The sequence below is a fragment of the Bemisia tabaci genome, chromosome 9 (genome assembly GCF_918797505.1).
Source record: "Bemisia tabaci chromosome 9, PGI_BMITA_v3".
NCBI classification, from domain to species: domain Eukaryota; kingdom Metazoa; phylum Arthropoda; class Insecta; order Hemiptera; family Aleyrodidae; genus Bemisia; species Bemisia tabaci.
The window spans coordinates 17,733,040-17,755,865 of NC_092801.1; the positions used below are offsets into that span (position 1 = coordinate 17,733,040).

The following is a 22,826-nucleotide window of genomic DNA, read 5'->3' on the forward strand; positions in this document are numbered from 1 at the left end:
CTCGGATGCCACACATAAGGTAAAAAGTCATATTTCAGTGCCAAAGTTTGAGCAGCTTTACATTTCTGTCAAGTAAACAAAATTCGTAGATTTATGAATTAGCTAAGTATTATTTATTATTTTTTACGTATCATTTTCGTCAACGGTGACTCAGGTGGAGATATTTTTCTTCCTTTTTCAGTAGAAGGTATTTTTTGAAAGGCAATAATGAAATGATACGTATGCCGCATTTTTTTACTTTTGAAAGAAAAAAAATCAATTATTTTATGTTTGACTGAAATTCTTAAGCCCTCGGTAATATTTCACTGGGTGACGCTTGTATCACAAGACGAATTACGTATCCGTAACGTCTTAGATTTTAGACCATTCAAGATGCTTTTCGTGATTTATAACATTCTGATTTGTCCAAACCCTCTCCGTCTTTTATAAGATACTATGTGCCTGGTAGTTAAAAGTGAAAAAGAACAGATTGTGTTTTGAAACTTTAAAAAAAAAAAAATCGTCTGATTAATGTCTCCGTTCAAAATATTGAAAATGAAGAGCTTTTTATCAGTGACTTCGAAAACTTTGCATTTCCCTAACTGCCCAGATATTTGATAATATGATCATTCGCTCACACATCAGGCACATATCAAAAGATATAATATATTCTTATGGCAAGACTTGAATAAAAGTTGCACACCTACCCTTGCGATTTTCTACGAACTCTTGGAAGTTCTAAACGCCGCACTTTACTTAATCTTAGAGTTTAGCAAGTGCTGGTGCATCATTTTAACCCTCTGACGGCCCGTCTCAGCATAAATCTTTCTTGCTAAGGACTCCTGACCTACATTGCTCTCATTTTCTCCGAAGAGAATTTGATTCTTGCATATATTTGCAGTTCGTTGAGTTGCAATTTACTCGCGATAACTTTTTATAACCTAAGTTGCTCTACGATGAGCATTTAATCCGGGCGCTCTCTTCACTCAGATGAAACATGACTCTAAAAGTCTCATACGTTTGATATTACGTTAAAGTATTTCTTATTTCGTAGTCAAGAGTTCTACAGAAAATGCATTTACAAGCGATGAGGTTTGGCATTTTCATTGGTTCATTGGTTTTTCTTTGAATAATATTCGAATATAAACCGCTCGTGAAAATAGTGAAAATGCCTTCAAATCTGCAGGATACTCCATGCCTTACACTAACAAGTCATGAATGCATGTGTTCATAGTGGAACTAGCGATTGTGTGGCATCGCGTCCAAGATATTGGACTCCACGCTCACCCTTGATATACTTGCCTGCTCCTCTCGTCCAAGATCTTGGTCAAGATCCACGCTCATCGCTAAACTTCTCACTTCTTTGGTTTAGCATGGACTCCGAAAGCATCAAGTAGACTCCCCTTAGTTTTGAAGTTCATCATGCACTGGAAAAAAAACACATTGAATCGAGAGTCCAGACTCTTAAAAACATCGACAAGAAAAAATACTCTTGATTCGATCGGATTTTTGCTTAAATCAAGAACCAAGCCTGTTAATTTGAGCGGATTTCCTTTTGATGTAAGCAAAAATCTGATTGAATCAAGAGTATCTTTTCTTGTCAATGTTTTTAAGAGTCTGGACTCTAGATTCGATGTGTTTTTTTTCCAGTGTAGCGTGAAAATGACTAATAACCTTTTTATGTAATTGAAATAAAATTAGTTGTTGTTTTATCATCCAAACGATTTCTAGGAGTCTTTCGGATGATTAGTGGCAATTTGTCAAAGAACGGAGAGTTTTGTCAATGAAGTGTTCTGTTCAGCCGCTTCTGAGCCCGTTTTCTCAAAACTTCATTTTTGCACTCATTGCTCTCTTTGCCTAGCATGAAAATGAATAATACCCTTTTTATGTAATTGAAATAAAATCAGTCGGTTTTTTATCATCCAAACAATTTCTAGGAGTATTTCGGATGATCATAGAGGCAATTTGACCAAGAACAAATAGCTTTTTGCAATTAAATTTTCCGGTCAGACGCTTCTGAGCCCGTTTTCTCAAAACTTCATTTTGATACTTACTCCCGGTGTCTAGCACCAGGATTTTCCTGATTTTCCCGATTCTATCAGGATTTGATGAAAGTCAGGATTTAATCCCGATTTCATCAGGATTTGGTGAGAAATCGGTCGTAAAATCAGGATTTGAGAAAAGCCGGCCGTCCGATCGGATTTTTTTATCGAGCTATCTTCGTGAAGTTACATTCGTCAAATGATGACGTCATTGTTTCGCACTTGCTTTTGCATGCGTTTTTGCAGAAATCTCAATTATTCTCCGCAAAAAATAAGGATTCGATCAGGATTCGGGGCAACTTTGGGATCAGGATTTGGCAGTCAAAAATCAGGACGAATCAGGATTTCCCAAAATTGAAAAAAACTAGACACCCTGTTAATGCTCTCTTTGCTTTCACAGCAGTGTCGCCGGGCCGTTTGACGTCACGGCGAGCAGGTTGGTTTTTTAGCATCCAAACGATTTCTACGAGTATTTCGGATGACCATAGTGGCAATTTGACCAAGAAGGAATGGCTTTTTGCAATGAAATTTTCCGATTAGACGCTTCTGAGCCCGTTTTCTCAAAACTTCATTTTGACACTCACTGCTCTCTTCGCTTTCACGGCAGTGTCGCCGCTGGGCCGTTTGACGTCACGGCGATCAGCTGTCCCCCTTATTGAGCCGGCGGCGTGACGTCACTCAGGTGATAAGTCGGGCCGCGTGCGGGCGTCGGGCGTCGTCTCCCGGACCGGAACAGCTGTTTACATACTGCTCGCGGTGACTGGTGGCATCGCCGAATTATTTATCGGGCCGCTTCGGCTCGGCCCCCGTCACCGCTCAGCGGCGCCCGCGCCCGGCCGACCGCTGTCAGTGTTTTTTTCGGCCGGGTCGCCGCATCGCGTCGCGTCGCGTCACGCACGTTGCTTCACGTCGCGCGTGTCAGTCGAAGACGTCCGAGTGTTTCCGTCACGGCCGAGGTTCGACTGGAGTGGAGTGCGGACACGGTCGGAGGTGTCGAGTGAACACAGTCGAGGTCAGTAGCGAGGAAGGGTGGGTTTTAACATGACTCAGAACATACGTTAATGGAGATGTTGCATGTTTGAGGAATTTGCGATTTGACTGTTGATTCTTATGTAAAAGTTCGCGAGAAACACGATGGTGACACATGTTTTCTCTGAAATCAACTCCCAAGCTCAAAAAAAGCTCTCAACTTGAGGCTAAAATGGAGGGGATATCCCACGCTGTCCTGAGAGTCCACCTCTACATCAAGACAAACTCTCCATGCAAAGATAGGGAGCAAATACATTAGCAGTGATGTTGTGTTTTCAATTTTAGAGTCCTCAAATAAAGTGGTAGCCCTGTCAATGTATTTGCTCCCTATCTTTGCATGGAGAGTTTGTCTTGATGTAGAGGTGGACTCTCAGGATGGCGTGGGATATCCCCTCAATGTTAGCCTCAACTTGAGAGCTTTTTTGAGCTTGGGAGTTGATAGCAGAGAAACCTAGTGGCACCATCGTGTCTCTCGCAAACTTTTACCTAAGAATCAATAGTCATAAATCGCAAATTCCTCACACATGCAACATCTCCATCGCTTGCTCTAATCAAGTTAGTTTTTTTAACAATGTTATTTTGTCAAGCATTACGTCATGTTTATGAATACATAAACGCTCTACAGATATTTGTAGTAGAAACGCCGGCAGTTCTTAGCCAATAAAATCAGAAAATTGAACGAAACAAGAAATGTTGAATCTTGGTTTTTTCTACGCTTTATTCCCATATAATTTGATTTTAGGGCGCCGGCGCCCCGTTCCTTCCTCTGTGATAAAGTTGTAAATTCTTCGATTTAGACAATGTAATTTTTCATTTTTTTTTTCATCACAATTCGTTCGGAAGATCAACCGGGCAGATTTTCTTGGTTTTTTGCGGCTACTAATAAAAATCGTCCCTCGATAATCACGCTCTATTTAGCTTAAGTCACCAGGACCCTCAATACGGGCATTGCGGGCGCGAAGCGACTACCGGAACTTGGGCCGCGTAGCGCCAGGGTGCACACCTCGTAGCTTTCTTTACACTGAAAAAAAAGTATGGTAATATCTACTTAAAGTCTACTTGCATGATTTTTTACACGGTGATACTGTTTATTGAAAATAACCAGAATTATATTATTATTCATCAGAACTCGATGATACGCACCATAATATGGTAAATGCTACCATACGCTGAAAAAAAAATCTCGGTGTATTTACTAGGAAAAGGGTAAAATTACCGAGAATTCAGGGTTCTAATTGATCCCAGTTTTTTCTTGGTAAAATTACCATTTATGGAATTGGTAATTTTACCGAGAAATTTCGGTAAAATTATTGAACTTCCTCGGTAATTTTACAGGACCTTGGTAAAAACGCCAATATTTTTTATCGACAGTGGTAGAATTACCGAGATAAAATGGCAAAGTTACCGGGACTTGATTACCAATAAAAGTGATATTTTTACCTGAAAAAAAAAACAGTAAAAATACCGGTTTTTGGGTAAACTTACCAGTCTGTCTTGGTAAAATTACCAATAAGTGGTAAAAAAAGTGAGGTGGTAAAGGTACCAAGGAACCTTGGTAAAAACGCCGAGAATTTTTTTTCAGTGTAGAGTCTGGTGTTTATTGCCATACTCGTATCACTGTGTCAGAGAATGGTAAAATCTACCACACATTTTTTTCAGTGTAAGACACAACTCTTGTTTTCGCTCCAACTGAAGTTTTTAAGTGTGTAAAACGAGGATCTATCAATGCGACGGGCCTCCGAATCCGAGGCAGCTCCAGATGCTCTGATTGAACCGGATGACGCAAACGGCAAGCTCCAAGTTTAGCATCCTCGAAACGGAGTCGGGGGCCTGGCGGGTAGGGGGGGGGGGGGAGGTGCGGGGGCGCGGCCGCAGTTTTGTTTTCGTGTTAATTACGGTTAATTCGTAGATCCGTCTAGTCAAACACTCGCCGAACAAACAGGCGACACACACCAGGTGGTAAAATTCGGGCTCCTTGTCGGAGGGTATCGTACACACATCGGCGGCGTCGTCTTCGTCGAGTTGCGTGCGTCTGGGTTTGGCAGCCCGGTAATTTCCCCGGTTTCGCTTTCGCGGATGGGAAACTTAAACAAGATAACTTGCTCCGCGCCGCTGTACGGTGTGTTTCGGGAAAGACGAGCCAATTTGAATATCTCGAGAACGTCTTTGGGTTTAGAGAATCCAGAGTGTCTGTCAGTTGTAAATACCAGGGGTGCAGAAAATACCCAGTCAATGGCGGACCGATAAGAACATTGTTAGCCATGAAAACTGCAGGAGACCAACAATTACACTTCCATTTTCAAAAACTTTACACTGGAAAAAAAAACACAGTGGATCTAGAGTCCAGACTATTGAAAACATTGACAAGGAAAAATACTCTTGATTCAATCAGATTTACGCTTAAATCAAAAGGAAATCCGCTCAAATTAAGGGGCTTGGTTCTTGATTTAAGCTTAAATCTGATTGAGTCCAGAGTATTTTTTCTTGTCAATGTTTTTAAGAGTCTAGACTCTAGATCCAATGTGTTTTTTGTTTTTTTTTCCAGTGTACATAGAGTCTTGGTTTTTTCGATTTCCCCCCATTTTGAACCTTTATGCGACGGAAATTTTTGAAACTGAACACAGCTATATGCAAGTGGGCCCAATAAGAACATGCACAGCCTAAACCCATCAAAGGGGTAACGTCTTCTTCCATTTTTCCCGTCTTTTAGCTGTAAAAATGTTGTCCAAAATGATGGCGATTTGGCAACTTTGCCTCCTCATTTCTCAAGAACCGTGCGTATACACAAGCAAAAGTTTGTACCAGTTTTAGGGTATCATAAGGTATCGCTTGGGCCCGGTCTCAGAAAAATCCCCGCGGACTCAAATTGTGCCAAAAACCGCCACGTCCTGGTCCATGACCGATGCCAAAATTACGAGAAAATGATTGTCCCGAGAAATGAGGGTGGGGGGGGGGGTGTCGTTTTTTCGAGGGACTCTAGAGGGGGTCTAGAAAAAAACCTTGTAGAAGAAAAAAATGTTATTTTATACCCATAGAACACACTTCTGCGGTATGGCCGTTTAGTTCTGGGACACCTTGTATTATCCACGCTTAAGCCCAAAAAAATTCGGTCGACTATCTTTAAATAACTCAAACTTTACACATAATGGAGTATGATGAATCAGGTGGTTGAAAGCGAGCAGGACACTTTGAAAGTTGAGGGGTTAACCCAAGTTTTGAGCTCTCGTTTTGAATATCAAGCGTAAAGGGGTGCTGGTACTTACACCCTCCAAAAAAGACCGGAGCGTGTGGAGAGGGGGGGGGGGTGGTATCGATTCAGCTGAATCCTTGACTTTCGGAGTGGGAGAGTAGCTCCCCCTCTCCTCCATCCAGCTGCAATCTACACTGACAGCCGTTTCCCGGAAATTGGATCCATAGGCGGAGAAGATGGAGAGGGCTTAGCTGATAGAATAATTTATCGGATGACACGCGATCTCTAAAGTGTTTGACAGTATCTCATGCCGTAAAGTGGTTAAAAAGTGACCGAGGGCTGAGCATGCGAAGTTACCCTCAAAAAACTCAGAATTGTTTAGTGGTGAGAGTTAAGACACCACTCCCTCATGGATTCACAAACGGGAATAAAGATTACACAAATTGAACGTTTTTCGTAATCTTTAATCGGCCCATTCTCAAATTCCTTTCTCCGTTATCCGTCTCTCATTCTGTTTGTTCCTTGTCGAACCCGTAATTCCTCGGTCCATTCCAGATTATAATCTTTGCAATTGGTGAAAATGTAATCTTTATTCCCGTTTGTGACACTGTGGAGGGCTCAAATACGGTAACCAATCAGAAATGGATTCACATTGTCTTGACTCTCAGTATAAAGGGACTCTAGTCTGTAAAAGTTCTGTTCTATCACTGTCAAGGTGGAAGATGCCCCGAGCTAGTCGAAATATCGATATTAGACCACTTAATGTAATAGACTTGCTGATGTCGCATAGTACGAGTTGATGCAATTTGAACTAAGGTAGTTAGGTATCTGAAATTTTCAAAAAACAAAAACAAAAAACAAACAAACCAAAAAACTCATAACTTTCCTCAAATATACGTATTTTATTGGTGAAAGTTCATTAACAATCGAATGTCCATATAGGGCTCTTCCTTTGCATGGCAGAACACCTGAATTAGAAAAGTTCTTGTAAACAATCACGTCAACTTGCATGAACACTGTCAACTCCACTTATTCCGCGAGTCTGATTCAGTTTTATCGCAACTGCCAGAGGCGGATCCAGCAATTTGGCAACACCGGATTTTCTCCATTTAAACCTATGGTACATAATCGATTCTTGTCGGAGCACCTGACCCTTCCAAAAGCGATACATCTCCATAGGTTGAAATGGAGGAAATCCGGTGTTGCCAAATCGCTGGATCCGCCAATGGCAACTGCGTTCAGTTTAATTTATTTTTTTACGTGCATAATTACGGTTGTCGCTCAGGGAATCCAAACCCTATTATTTAAACATTTTCCTAATCAAAGTCAAGTTGGAATATGCAAAGCCTACATGCGAATTTGAGTTATAGTAAGAGTAATCGGACGTATTAATACTGAAAGGAGCTATGTTGCTCGCAAACCCAATGCACATAGTTCCTTTCCGCATAAAATCGTCTAATTCTAGGAAATTTTAAGGATTAAATATTATCCTGGTTCGACGGAGAGGAAAAATTAATGACAGGTACGATTAAGACGGAGGGATTTCAAGGTAAGAAGAAGTTAAACGAAAGCAACTCAATTTAAAATAAAATTAATTTACCGCGGGTTTAAAAGAGGTTGAGAGAGAATGGAAGTAATAATTAGAATTTTAATACAGCAAATGTCAGTTCGGAGAAGGAATAGGAAATAGAACACGAGAGAGGGCAAGAATTTGAACAAGGTGAAGAGCCAAGCCTCTTAATTTGAGCGGATTTCGTTTTGATTCAAGCAAAAATCTGATTGGTTCAAGAGTATTTTTTCTTGTCAATGTTTTCAAGAGTCTGGACTCTAGATCCAATGTGTTTTTTTTCCCAGTGTGGGATTCTGAACGTCTATATATCAAATAATTAACTAACTAAATTGCCCGATGAAATTTGGCAATAGCTGACGTGGCTTGGTTCCTTTCTGCTTAACGGGGTCCGAATATTCCGCCGATAAAAGTGATGTAACTAGGCAACATCACTTACTGGGAAAGTCTTCTCGCAACCTATCATTAATGGCGCCCTCATTTGACTTCTAAGCACATTTTCACCTTCTTTTTCCCGCGGATCAAACCGGGATGAATATTCATTATTTGCAAGACGGTGTTCTCGCTTTGTGCTCCATGTTTACTCGCGACGCGTTAAATCTCAAGAGAGCCGGAGATTTTCATTATTCTGATTTCCTCTTTATTTTCCCTGTTAATTAGTTTCCCCGACGGTTTTTTCGCGTTTTGAGGTGCCCTCTATCCCAAGAGTTGCCAGTTTCTCCACTTAGATTTAGAATAAAAGCAAGGAGTTTAGGAGTCCATTATTTTTGACTTTGCGAGTTTGAATAATCGCGCCAAACAGCGCGGTCAGCATGAATGTGACGCCCACAAGACTGTGGTAATACCTCAAGCAGTGCGCCAAACACTGTGCGGTCGGCGTGAAACGCACAGCGCCTACAAGACTGCAAGAATACTTCACGCATTGCGCCAAACACGGTGCGGTCGGCGTGACGCATATTAGCGCCTACAAGACTGCCGGAATACTTGACGCATTACACCACGGTGCGCGCTTTAATCCCTGCATATTCGTAAATTCTCGGTGACAGACCTATCGCTCGCAGTGTATACAATTTCCGGCCGGTGTACATTGCGAGTCTGCAATTCTAGGATCGAAGGATCGTGGAAATTTTGCATCCCTGATGGGTCTTGATTTTGATTTTTTGCGGAGATTTTGCACCGCCATCAGAGTACCTTAGTCCACAGAAATTGAAAATTGAGTCTTTGATGTCGGAGTCTCGAGGAGTTTTCTACAAGAGAGGGGGAAGGAGGAGGAAGAGGACAGGAAAACAAGACGGAACGAGTCACACCTGGGCGGGGATATGGCAATTTTAATTTTATAGTGCAGAAAACGTAGAGTGGTTTCTAGGAAAATGTATCCAAAGTGCTAATAAGCTGTGTTGAGGGAATATGAAATTGCAGAGTCACGTTTGAACTTGTGCTCTTTTCGGGTTGCAAAAAGGAGAAAATCGCTTTTAACTTGTTTCGGGACATATTTGAGAACTTTCCGCCTATTGATCAAAATCCGATTCTTCCCGATCCCCAACTCGACAAAAATCGCTTCACTTGAAATGCTCCCGTGGATATTCTCCCCCTTGGTTGGTCACATCCATTTAACTTTAACTTGAAATTCAGATGAAATGAATCGTATTACAAATAAAAACTTTAGGAGAAAATAAATGAGGTTGCTGAAAGAGTTGGCTCTCTGTGAGTACTTTTTTTAGTGATTTCCGTTCTACACGTTGTCCCCCTTTTGGGCCCTAAGAGCTACATAAATCGAGTTGTCTTTACTCTCCCTTTTAAGGTACTCGAACTCAAACGCTTGTCAGGATCCTACTTTAAGGTGATTCGATGGACGCCTTATTTTGTGTCAGAACAGCATACGATATATCGCATCAATTGGTTCCATTTTTTCAGCTACTCGTCATTTTTCTCCAATTTTGCGATCGCAATTCTATTGTCAGGAGACTAAAGCACTCATTCACCAATTTTAACAAAGAAATTCAACGTAATGAAGGCGTCGTCTTTTCAGAGAGAAAACATAGCATTCGATACTGATATCGAAACTACACTCGAATGCGATATTTTCTCTCTAAGACCACGCCTTTATTACGTTGAATTTCTTTGTTAAAATTGGTAAATGAGTGCTTTAGTCTCCTGACAACAGAATAGCGATCTCAAAATTGGAGAAAAATGACGAGTAGCTGAAAAATTGGAACCAGTTGATGCGATATATCGCATGCCGTTCTGACACAAAATATGGCGTCCATCGAATCACCTTAATTAGTAGCCTCTCTGATACCAAATACACGTATATCCCGAGAAAGACAAAATATTGCGATCTGAAATCTAACAACGGTGGATTGAGGTTGCGCCCTTTCGTTCGGGGGCCGACAATTTTCGACGATGTTTTTGGCCTAGAATAAAATTAAACGCAGGTCAGGAGGCGCGAGAGTAGACGACAAACTCCTTTGTCGCTTATTTGCGTCACCCCTGGGCCGGAAGGGGGGGCGGCAAAGGGGGGGGGGGGTTGAAGCAAAAAAGCGGGAAATGTCAGCGATGGGATAGCGAATAAAATGACGATTACCCATCAGAGCGGAGACCGCGTGCGAAAATGAGAAACATGACAAATGGCGTGGCCTCGTTTCGTTCCGTTTATTGCGCTTCAAAATTCCCTGTTGCCTTTTCGATGAGAAATTTCTACATTTCACGATTCATGTCGGCTGTATCTACCCAAAAATAGGTAATGGAGATGTTGCATGTGTAAGGAATTTGCGATTTGACTGTTGATTCTTATGTAAAAGTTCGCGAGAAATACGATAGTGCCACTGGTGTTCTAAAATCAACTCCCAAGCCCAAAAAAAAAGCTCTCAAGTTGAGGCCAAACTGGAGGGGATATTCCACGCTATCCAGAGAGCCACCTCTACGTCAAGACGAACTCTCCATGCCAAAGATAGAGAGCAAATACATTAGCAGTGATGCCGTGTTTTCAGTTTTGGAGTCCCCAAATAAAGTGGCAGCCCTGTCAATGCATGTGCTCCCTATCTTTGCATGGAGAGTTTGTCTTGATGTAGAGTTGGACTCTCAGGATAGCGTGGGATATCCCCTCCATTTTGGCCTCAACTTGAGAGCTTTTTTTGAGCTTGGGAGTTGATTTCAGAGAAAACCAGTAGCACCATCGTGTTTCTTGCGAACTATTACATAAGAATCAACAGTCAAATTGCAAATTCCTCACACTTGCAACATCTCCATTCTCTAAAACTTCCATGATTTTTCTTCTCTGTGCGAGGAAAATTCTGCATAAACCTCAAGGAATGAAGTCAATTTGTTCTCTCTTAAAAAAATAATTTAGAGACGGAGATTTCCAGACACCGCAAACGAGTTATGCGATCGCCGACTCACACCGTCGAAATTTGGCAACTCTCGAAGTTCATACGGCGTTTTTCCTCAACACAGTTGTTACGGGGGTTGTTTCACCGTTCGGCGCGCGTTGGGTCGAGCACTTAACGCCTAATACGCCCTTGTCCGACCCGTAGAATTTTGATCAGTCGGAAACTTGGAAGCCCCCCTTGTTTGGCGCTGACCGACCCCCTCCCCCCGAGGGCTTCGGCGTCCTCATCAGGGCCCCCGGCTGAGGGCTTGCATACTAACAAAGAAAGAAACGTGCACGAAATCGCCCCCGTCCGGAGCATCGTTCCGGAGAACGGTCAAAGAGCCGGCCGTTGGAAAAAATTGGATCCACTCCCAGCGAACGGTGGAAATAAAATGTATCCTGTCGTGAATTTGAAGTGTGGTTTCCGGAGGAGAAGGGAAAACACTCGCACGGAGAAAAGCCTCGGTTACGAGAACCAAATAGTTCAGTAGACGCTAATCGGTCCGGAGAGAAATCTCTCGCGAAACATTTTCTGCTTCTCCTACACATTTTCCCTCGTCCTTGATTTTTTACAAACACTGGAGAAAAAAAACACATTGGATCTAGAGTCCAGACTCTTAAAAACATCGACAAGAAAAAATACTCTTGAACAATCAGATTTAAGCTTAGATCAAGAACCCAGCCTCTTAATTTGAGGGGATTTCCTTTTGATTTAAGCTTAAATCTTATTTAATCAAGAGTATTTTTTCTTGTCGATGTTTTTAAGAGTCTGGACTCTAGATCCGATGTGTTTTTTCCCATTGAAGGCACTGAACTAGGACTAAAGAAAATAAAATTATCAAGTTGGATGTACAGGGTTATTCAACAGTCACGCACCACTGGCCAAGAGGGGGGTGGCCCTTTGAAATTTTTGAGTTGCCATCCGCCCCCTCCCCCCGAAGGGATCAAAAATTGGAAAGTACGTAAAGAAGTTTCCCCCTCGATATGATATGAAGAAAAACGTCTTAAACCGCAAGTCGATATCATAATTAGAACTGAAGTTATGGCCAGTGGTGCGTGACTTTTGAATAACCGTGTATATTTTTGAATCTCATGTATCTTAAGAAAATTCATTTGTTCTGTCATTATAATCACACAATATGAAATGAAACCGCGTAATTAAGTTGAGTAGGTTCTCGAAGAAAGAATAATGTCAAAAGAAAGCGTACCATGATTGTACAAAGTGCTGTATACCAAAGAAAAACGTATAGTCAGTCCATCATTTAGCCCCTTAGTCTATAAGAACCACTCTCGATCAGTAGGATTGCTCCATACTCCCTATTTCTTCTGCGTCTAAAGCGTTGTCTAAAGCTTTTATCTATCGCTTATCTATCAATTTCAACAATCTGCCCGCTGGCAACATCTTGCACGCCGTATAAATCCCCGATGGACCTGCTGGTCTGCTGATCCGAAATGTAAACCCGCTATCTTCCTTAGAACTTTCATCTCAACCGTACGAAATTGTCGTCTGGTGCGCTTTGTTTCAGCCCCAGTCGCTTCGGCGAACGAAAAAAAAGTATTAGAGGAAATCTGCCATGCTAAGGAAGAACGCCGTATGAGCCCTCAGACGTTGCCAAGTTTCCTCCGATAAATTACTAATTTACAAGGAAAATTGCGAATATTATTTTCCAAAATTTTCAGACATTTTTCTGCGCAATTTTGTCTAAAATATCTTAAAATGTCGAGGAAAAATTTGCATGATTGTTGGCCAAAATACATATTTTATCAAGGGAAATTTGGCAACTCTCGAATGTTCGTACGGCGTTCTTCCTTAGCACGACAGAAATTGTGGCAACTCCAAAATGTTCATACGGCGTTTTTTCTTGAGCATGGCATAGTGTACTGGTGACCGAATATGTGGAATATCTGTAGGGAAAAAAAAATTGTCGCGGAAACTCCGAGTATCTCTGGGCGGGACCTATCGCAAGGTTTTGCAATACTTATTTATGAGGGCTTTTTATGAGGGAAAGAACGAGGTCTCCGGTGAGGGGGAGGAGGGGGGGACACCTTGGAGAGCTTCCCGAAACCGATTTCCTCGGTTCTGGCGAAAGGGAGGCCGGGAGGCACTCAGATTTGACAGCTTTTTCATCACGGTTTGATGCGATTTCCTTGCTCGTAAGTCAATCGCCGATTCATGATCGGTGCATTGAGCAGGAAGTTATTTTTCGCCGCCTTCCGATACCTACCCCGTGACTGATCTCCTCCCAGCCTCCCAAGCGCGGTTGCCGTGCCCGGGAAAAACGTCTTAACAGTGTTCGAAACCCACAGGCACCAACGCGCCAAATGCGCCTCAGAAATCGGTCATGGCGCCTGAAAAATGAAGGCTCTGCGCCAACGTGGCCCCTGAAAATTGCCCCCTTGAATTTGATGCTTTTTAGGCTGAAGTGAAAACTACTGCGTGAACTAAGTACGAGAATATTTTTGGTCTCTAAATTTTGAACGATGGGCCTGTTGCACAATTTTCTTGCTTGTATAGTTAGAATGGGCTAAGGATCCTGATATCACAGACATTTTTCCGGAGTTTTTTGACTTCCGGAAACCCCCCAAAAATCAACTTAAGATAACCCAAAATTCGGATTTTCAAAATTTCAATTAAGGAACTTTAATCAAAAATGCATGAATCTGCACCTTGTGTAGTGGTCCATTTTATTTTCCATTTTTACTCCCGTTGAAAAATTTCAAAATGTGTTGATAGCAATCCAAGATAATTCCTGTCTGAAAAATTCGACCAACTTAAGACGACTCAAAATTCGGATTTTCAAAATTTTGATCAAGGAACTTTTTTCGAAATGCATGAATCTGCACCTTGCGTAGTGGTCCATTTTATTTTCCATTTTTACCCCCGTTGAAAAATTTCAAAATGTGTTGACGGCGACCCAAAATAATTCCTGTCTGAAAAATTTGATTCCTTGAAGACTGCGCTTTGGCTGCAGTAGCTCCCGCAGAGCAAAGTTTCTGAATGAACAGCAGTCGTCTCCAAAAAAGCGCAGCGGAATCCCGAACTTGGAACCGAAAGTTCCCCGGTGCCTTCCTCCAACTTGTTTCATCCGAGTCAAAGGAAGTGGAAAGCTTAAGACCCGTCGTTTCACACAGAGCATCGCGAGGAGATTTCGCCGCGGAAGGGGGAGCCCTTATCAAACTGCGCTGCAGCTCCAATTGAAATACTTGCCTCGGTTTTATTGCTGCTTTTTACCGCTTCCCATGCGCATCTTCGAAATGTCTCGAATTTAGCCGCACGTTAATGGAAATGAAACCGCTCGGATAGAAGTCGGGAGCTCTTTGTAATTATTTTGACGAAATCCCGAGGTAGTAATGTTGCGCCGAGTGTTTCTTCACTGAAAAAAAATCTCGGTGTATTTACTAAGAAAAGGGTAAAATTACCGAGAATTCAGGGTTCTGTTTGATCCCAGTTTTTTCTTGGTAAAATTACCATTTATGGAATTGGTAATTTCACCGAGAAGGCTCGGTAAAATTATTGAACTTTCTCGGTAATTGTACTGGACTTTGGTAAAAATGCCAATATTTTTTATCGACTGCGGTAGAATTACCGAGATAAAATGGCAAAGTTACCGGGGATTGATTACCAATAAAAGTGGTATTCTTACCTGAAAAAAACAGTAAAAATACCGGTTTTTAGGTAAGCTTACCAGTCTGTCTTGGTAAAATTACCAATAATTGGTAAAGAAGTGAGATGATAAAGGTACCAACGGACCGTGGTAAAAACGCCGATAATTTTTTTTCAGTGTTTTTGGGCTACATTTTTTTATCGGGAAGGTCAACTATAACATACAAGAATTTTACATCAGTGAGACCTTTACCTAAAGAAGAAGGAGAAAAAAACTACAGAATACAATTGTTTGCAATAAATTTTTTTTCAGGGGTGCAGAAAGTTTATCAGTGTACGCTTTCACCGGCAGAGCGAAAATTTTCTCTACGCACTACTACACAGCGCGGTCGAAGTAAATTCAACGAAAGATAGGCGCGATTGAAGTAATTGTAACAAAAATCAGCGCGATTTAAGTATATCTGACAAAAAAGTCAGCGCAGCTACTACCGGAGTGCACGCCGTGTGTTGCAGTGTACACCGTTCACCCGCGGAATACAGATCACTGGTTCGTGAACATTCTGCACGCCTGCGTTTTCTTAGCTGACGGAATGAAGTAAAGAGTATTATTTCAATCAATTTCGTCGTTCCGTAGACGACGGCTGTAGTTGCGATTCTTTTTGGAAGTTTGCAAAGCTGTTTTCGCTCCATTTAAATGTATGTAAAACAGTCGATTCTTGGTGAGGCATTATATGAAGCATTAACAGTGTAGCCAACTTGCAAAATAACAAGTGGACGAACACGTAACTTCATTTGGACTACATTTTGCAATTTGGAGCTATGAATTCTAACTCATCTGAAAAAACACGTATGTGCATAGGGAAACTAAGTGCACATACGTTGTTTTTAAACCGGGCCGAAATTTATAGTTCTTAATTGCAAAATGCAGTCCATTTCTTCATAAACGTCGATTTCACAGCGCTCTCTGGCGCTTTAAGACGCTTAAGGTGATTCGATGGACGCCATATTTTTTGTCAGAACGGCATGCGATATATCGCATCAATTGGTTCCATTTTTTCAGCTACTCGTCATTTTTCTCCAAATTTGAGATCGCAATTCTGTTGTCAGGAGACTACAGCACTCACCAATTTTAACAAAGAAATTCAACGTAATAAAGGCGTGGTTTTGTTTTAGAGAGAAAATATCGCATTCGAGTGCAGTTTCGATATCAGTATCGAATGCGATGTTTTCTCTCTAAAAAACCAGCATGTTGTAAAGGCATGTTGTTCTCTTGGATTCTCGATTAATTAATAATCAGAAAACCCCAATTAGTGGTCACTCAGCGGCGCGGCGGGTAACTAGCGTGACACGCTCGCTAGCGCCTACAAACCTAACAGGGATACTTCAAGCATTGCGCAATGCGTGAAGTATCCCTGTTAGGTTTGTAGGCGCTAGCGCGCGTGTCACGCTAGTTACCCGCCGCGCCGCTTCAAGCAACTATTGCGCGACAAAGGTGTTACACAGTATCAGACAAAATTGAAAGCGTATCAATAGTGACAGGCATCCTTTAAGAGTACAGAGGTTTCCTCGCAAAATAAATAAAATTACTATGGCACAAAAACAGAGCGATATTCCAAAAAGCTCACTTAGTCCTAGCATCCATACTGAATAACGTTCTGAAAAACATCGCATTCGAGTGCAGTTTCGATATAAGTATCGACTACGATGTTTTCCCTCTAAAAAAACCACACCTTTATTACGTTGAATTTCTTGGTTAAAATTGGTAAGTGAGTGCTTAAGTCTCCTGACAACAGAATTGCGATCTCAAAATTGGAGAAAATGAAAAAAATTGAACCAATTGATGCGATATATCGCATGCCGTTCTGACACAAAATATGGCGTCCATCGAATCACCTTACAGTGGCGAGACGTGAATGATCGATTATCAATATTTACCCATTTGAAGCTATGGTGAAGAATCGATTAAGGTGTTCGTCTCGCACACCCTTTTTATCGATCCTTTTTCATAGGTGTAACTGACGGATCAATCGATGTATCGCAAAGCACGCCACGCCACTGCGTAGATTTTTTCACGAGATCTCTAAAAATATTCATCGGAGAAACGGTGCACAGGGATGAACATGGAGCACGTAGGCCAAATAGACCGCTAATTTTAGGTGTAAACACCCGCGTTCCCCATGCGGAAATTGGGTTGAACGTGCCGTGCCTTTACCCTCTCATCTAAATGTTCGTGGTGAGGATTGAGCGAGAGGAAAATTACGGGACTGAAAAAGAAAACTCAACGGTACGGTAGAGCGAGCTTTGGTGGCATTATTGACAGACGTAGATAATTAAGGACAATCAGGAAAGCAATTTAGGTTTGTATCCCTAATTTTTTTTTCCAGTTTTATTTGGCCTCTATTTCAGTTTAGGAATCTATAGCCATCTATAGACAAGAGTTTTAACGTAGAGATTTTTTTTTTATTGTCAGTAGACATCCGGGGGATTTTGGCACATCCCTAGATTCCGGCTTTAAAATTTTCAGGGATTAAGGCTGCATACGAGACAGATATCGGAACTGCACTCGAATGCGATATTTTCTCTCTAAAAAAACCACGCCTTTATTACGTTGTCTGTCACTCTTGATACCATGCTCATTTATATTCATTGAATATACCGATTCCAGGTGGAACAAGCTGCTTCACCTAGAATTGGTGGCTTTAAATACATTTAAATTGAGGAAAAAACAGTGTTGCCAACTTGTAAGCATCGCCACTGACCGCCAGACTGCAGGATCGTATTCTTATAAGGTGATTCGATGGACGCGGGACGCCATATTTTGTGTCAGAACGGCATGCGATATATCGCATCAATTGGTTCCATTTTTTTCATTTTCTCCAATTTTGAGATCGCAATTCTGTTGTCAGGAGACTTAAGCACTCACTTACCAATTTTAACCAAGAAATTCAACGTAATAAAGGTGTGGTTTTTTTAGAGGGAAAACATCGTAGTCGATACTTATATCGAAACTGCACTCGAATGCGATGTTTTTCAGAACGTTATTCAGTATGGATGCTAGGACTAAGTGAGCTTTTTGGAATATCGCTCTGTTTTTGTGCCATAGTAATTTTATTTATTTTGCGAGGAAACCTCTGTACTCTTAAAGGATGCCTGTCACTATTGATACGCTTTCAATTTTGTCTGATACTGTGTAACACCTTTGTCGCGCAATAGTTGCTTGAAGCGGCGCGGCGGGTAACTAGCGTGACACGCGCGCTAGAGCCTACAAACCTAACAGGGATACTTCACGCATTGCGCAATGCTTGAAGTATTCCTGTTTGGTTTGTAGGCGCTAGCGCGCGTGTCACGCTGGTTACCCGCCGCGCCGCTGAGTGACCACTAAGTGGGGTTTTCTGATTATTAATTAATCAAGAATCCAAGAGAACAACATGCTTTTATAACATGCTGGTTTTTTTAGAGAGAAAATATCGCATTCGATACTGATATCGAAACTGCACTCGAATGCTATGTTTTCTCTCTAAAAAACCACGCCTTTATTACGTTGAATTTCTTTGTTAAAATTGGTAAGTGAGTGCTTTAGTCTCCTGACAACAGAATTGCGATCTCAAAATTGGAAAAAAATGACGAGTAGCTGAAAAAATGGAACCAATTGATGCGATATATCGCATGCCGTTCTGACACAAAATATGGCGTCCCGCGTCCATCGAATCACCTTATAAGAATACGATCCTGCAGTCTGGCGGTCAGTGGCGATGCTTACAAGTTGGCAACACTGTTTTTTTCTCAATTTAAATGTATTTAAAGCCACCAATTCTAGGTGAAGCAGCTAGTTCCACCTGGAATCGGTATATTCAATGAATATAAATGGAGCATTAACGGTGCTGCTGGAATCGCCCTTGTCGACTGTTTAACCTTGAATCACCTTGTATAAGAAAATGTCATAGGATAAGTTGAAAAATCTACTTAGAGTAAAGATACTGAGTTTTAGCCACGGCCGGAACGATTTTATAGGTGCTAAACCATGTTGTAAACACACTGTTGGCGCGAAAGGTGGGGTACTTTAATCGAAACGCCCCGATTTGCGGAGCTGTCGATAATGGACGTAAGTGCAGCTTCAGAAAGGTTATCGATGCGTGAAAAATGCATTAAAGGTTTGTCAGTTTACGAGCAGCATCAGCCGCCCTCTCGAACCCAAGGATGCGCTCCAGTGGCCCTGGCGCGTTTTTCGATATATCGATACTGCCCCATTTGAAGCTATGGTAAAGAATCGATTGTTAAGGTGTTCGCTGCTCACACCCTGTCTATCGGTCCTTTTCCATGGGTTTAAATGGTAGATCAATCGATGTATCAACGATCTATCAATGAAGCAATGTACGCCACGCCACTGATGCGCCCCTTGCTAACCAGAGCAGGAACCGCCGAATCCGAAGGTGAGGCGTATATAAAGGGTGTCCCTTGCAGAGACAAAATATCCGGAGGCCTCGGAATGAAATGGAGATGTTGCATGTGTGAGGAATTTTCGATTTGACCATTGATTCTTATGTAAATGTTCGCGAGAAACACGATGGTGCCACTGGTTTTCTCTGAAATCAACTCCCAAGCTCAAAATAAGCTCTCAAATTGAGGCCAAAATGGAGGGGATATCCCACGCTATCCTGAGAGTCCACCTCTACATAAAAAAACTCTCCATGCAAAGATAGGGAGCAAATACATTAGCAGTGATGCCGTGTTCTCAGTTTTAGAGCCCCCAAATAAAGAGGCAGCCCTGTCAATGTATTTGCTCCCTATCTATGCATGGAGAGTTCGTCCTGATGTAGATGTGGACTCTCAGGATAGCGTGGGATATCCCCTCCATTTTAGCCTCAACTTGAGAGCTTTTTTGAGCTTGGGAGATGATTTCAGAGAAAACCAGTGGCACCATCGTGTTTCTCGCGAACTTTTACATGAGAATCAATAGTCAAATCGCAAATTCCTCACACGTGCAACATCTCCATTTTCCCAGAAAATTCGGTGTTTATTGGAGGAAACTTGGCATCATCTGAATGCTGACACGGCGCGGCGTTCTTCCTTAGAACGGTAGATTAGCTGCTCGCGTGGGAATGCTTTTACTGTCGTTTTCACGACCATGCCGAATTTCAGGGACACCCTGTAGATGCGTAGCACGTGCTAAACACGGTAGATCCACACAAGGGATCCACCTCTTCGTTGTCTCACGGAAGACAACAGTAAGTGTGAGCCCCAGACAATTTCGTGGTGTTCTTGGCGATTTATCGATTGAGATATGCCATTATAACACATAGAAAAGTATCGATAAACAGGGTGTTCGCAACGAACGCCTCAATAATCGATTCTTAATCACAGCTTCAAATGGGGAACGATCGATAATCGAACATTCACGGAGCACGCCGCGATTTCGCGTCGTGCCGCAGTTCTCCTCTAGTTCGTCGAAACTTTCCCGGGTTTAGCTCCTAATTAATGGTGGCGAATTTAATTCGCAGCTCTCTCTTTTCCCGGGGAGAAATTAATTGGCAGCCCGTAGCTCATAATCGACGATAAAAATAGACAGTTTATTTCCCACCTCCAACTTTCTGCTCGCGCACGCGAGAGCTGGGGTTTCCCGATGAACTTTTCCGAAACTTCACGTCCACCGTGGACAGAAATTCTTTTGTCCGTTGATAGCTTCCGCTAAGTTGGGCGTTGGAGGACTAATAAATAGGGAACTGCAAATGCTCGGGAAAGAAAATTTGACCTGTATAGATCGCATTCGATTTGGATTTGGAGGGATTGTTCACTGGAAAAAAAAAACACATTGGATCTCGAGTCCAGACTCTTGAAATATTGACAAGAAAAAACACTCTTAATTTAATCAGATTTTTGCTTAAATCAAAATGAAATCCGCTCAAAAGAAGAGGCTTGGTTCTTCATTTAAGCAAAAATCCGATTGAATCAAGAGTGTTTTTTCTTGTTGATGTTTTTAAGAGTGTGGATCCTAGATCCAATGTGTTATTTTTTTCCAGTGCTACTCAGCTTTTGTGTTTTTACTAGAAAATGGGCGGTGCTCGCTGCATGAGAATGGACCACTAGACTAGATCTGACTTTCAGCATTTCATTGCATGTTCCCTCTTCAAAATTTCACTTAAAACATTAGGACTCGCGCAATGGAATTAACTGATATTTAACTCCTAACTGGCATAGTGACGTTCTTATTTACCATTGGTTACGGAAAACTTAGTTTTCCCGCTCACGAGAAAAACTTTAGTCCTCCCCCTTTGTCTATAAAATATCATGGATTGAAGTTTTGTAAGGAAAAGTACAAAAATGAGAATTTCAAAGAGAAGAGGAGGAAGTAGAGGAGGGAAAAAAGAGGAGGAGGAATAAACAAAAGAAAAGAGGGATGAAGTGATGAAGAGAAGGGAAACGAAAGAGAGAAGAATTCAGCAGAAAAAGCGAAAAAAGAAGTCGTTGCGTCACCAGAGCGACTTACTCTGTCCACGCTCCGAGCAAATGACGACTCCATTCAGGGCCCTGAGTAGCTGCTCAGCATACAACTTCTCGAATTTTATTTCTTTTTGTGCGAAACTTGAATTTAATGAGCCCCCGAAGATGAAGTTCTTCCGGCTTAGAATGGCTCTCGCGTCCAAATTAAGACAGAATAAACACTGCGCTTACGAGGAAGCGTAGACAATGTAACGAGTACTTAAATACCCGGCGGTAGAGAGAAAGAGAGAGGGGTGAGGGAGAGAGAGAGAGACGTGGGAGGCGGGAGAGACGTAAGCTAGATAAGAGGAGAGCGAATGCATAATCTACTTAAAGCTACTTGCTCCGTCTCGGAGGAAGGCGCTCTCTCTGTTGACTATCTTAACCGATTCATTAATAAAACTAACTTGACTTCGCCGGGGTTATGGGGGGGGGGGGAGAGGAGGGGGCGGAAAAATTCCCGCCGTTATTATGAACTCAAGCCGAAGTTCGGCTCGGTTTTAGTTGCATCGCGCGCAGTTTGTTTTCAATAAACTTTGAATGTACAGCCAACAGCCAGCCACTCTGCTTTCTGATAATGCCGCGCCGCACAAGGGATCGAATCTAAGGGAGAGGTCGAACATGACTTTCCTGACTGAAACTGTGATTTTCATAGTTTCTTTAATCGAATTTTAAATTTTAAGGGTTGATTTTTGTCGGAAATTTTACGAGGAAACCAACAGAGCCACCCTTTTAAAATCCCGACGTTTTGTATGAACGGAGTTAGGCTTTTTAAAAGATTCCACATTTTGTCCGATTTCTCCTATTGAGTCGGTCCATTGTGCGCCGGTCCTGTTTCTGCTGCGCCGAAAGAAAGTCTTTTCTCTTAAGTTGCAGTATTTTAACCCGGGTTGTCTCGGATATAACCCGATTGCGAGAAAAATCCGTTCCCGTGATTGTTTTGTCCGACTCGCCCGAAATAGAGTTCGCCGGCAGAAAAGTTCCAGGAACCTGAGGAGGTTGGTTGCACACAACAGGTGCATCCAACTGAGCTTATCTTTTCAGGTTAAATTGTAGGAGAATCGCATAAAAAATGAGCACTTGAAAAATGAAAACTTCATTTCAGAAACAACTCATGTGCCATTTTTTCTATCTAAGCACCTGTGTTTACCTGTGTTTTTACGGATGTGCCAGAAATTTCAGATTCTAATTAGAAAATTTAGTCCAATTTTCATGGAATGTGGTGCATTACTGTTGCCTTAATGCAGGGAAACCATTTATTACTCACAACTTTGGCTTAAAAAGCACTTTCGAAAAAAAACTGTATAGAAGAAAAAGTATTTTTCTGCCCTTAGAACACGTTGATGCAGTTTGGCGGTTTGCCCTTGGATCACCCCGTATACCCCGGCGAAGAACTTGTCTGACGACGTCCCTTGTGATACGGTTCTCGCAGTTATCAGAAAGACGTGCATATTTTTAGTGTATAGACGAGCTTTGCGATTCATCGACTGATCTGCCATTTAAACCCATGGAGAGGGATCGTCAAACAGGGTGTTCGCAACGAACATTTGAATAATCGATTTTTTACC

General features: G+C 42.0%; 1 long non-coding RNA gene across 3 annotated transcripts in view; it reads left to right on the forward strand.

The window, feature by feature from the left end:
• Positions 1 to 2,748: 2,748 nt before the first annotated feature.
• The window catches only part of LOC140225441 (uncharacterized), a 244,780-nt gene continuing 224,702 nt past the window's right edge, over positions 2,749 to 22,826 (forward strand). The window contains exon 1 of one of the 3 annotated variants that reach the window (XR_011900539.1): positions 2,749 to 3,033. This is a non-coding gene — a long non-coding RNA (uncharacterized lncRNA). The remainder of the gene's footprint in view (positions 3,034 to 22,826) is intronic. The other 2 variants (XR_011900540.1, XR_011900538.1) reach the window with 2 other exon arrangements.